The sequence below is a fragment of the Brassica oleracea genome, chromosome C1 (assembly GCF_000695525.1).
Source record: "Brassica oleracea var. oleracea cultivar TO1000 chromosome C1, BOL, whole genome shotgun sequence".
Lineage (NCBI taxonomy): Eukaryota > Viridiplantae > Streptophyta > Magnoliopsida > Brassicales > Brassicaceae > Brassica > Brassica oleracea.
The window spans coordinates 17198880-17199616 of record NC_027748.1 but is presented as its reverse complement, the minus strand read 5'-3'; positions in this window follow the sequence as shown (position 1 = coordinate 17199616).

Below are 737 nucleotides of genomic sequence, written 5' to 3'. Positions count from 1 at the left end.
CACAATAATGTCGATAACATTATTGGAGATGGCTATATATCAGTAAACTTCAGGTTTACCACTCATTTATAATTTTGCCATCTTTTTCTTATGCATGTCTTTTTATCATAAGCTCTTCTAGAGCCAATAATTTTTTTTTATTACTAGATACTATACTTATTTAATTTGAAAGAGGAAAGATATCTGTTACCTTTAGTAGTCATGACGATGACCCAATACCTGTCAGGTATATTTTTCTCCATCCTGAATCTCAAAATCTTATTCAGGAAGATAATTCTCATATCACATCGATATTTCATTTTCATTTTCTGGACCAACCAGAAAATCTGAATCATCAAGATGAGTATTTAATCTATGAAAGATGATTCGGGCTCATAAGTTCAATATACTTCCTTTCTCTTTTTATTTTTGATTCTCGATATAGATCAGCTAAATATTTGGCGTACGATAACTACGTACCCAATTTTCTTTCTGGCCGTATCTATAGCAAACCTTTTCTGTTTGTCTTTTATCACCCGACCACTTTCATTTTTCGTGGAAGTTTCATTATTCTCATAGGGATGAAATCTCGATAGCGGTTTCTACCGCATCCAATTCCTCGTCCTTTTCTAGTAGGACCGACTTGATAGTTTAGTATCATGATTTCATTTTTTTTTTCAGTTTTCGCGGAGGATTTATATCAACTCAGACTATTTTGTGAATCCTTTCTTTCAAGGATTTATTTATAAAAGATCTTT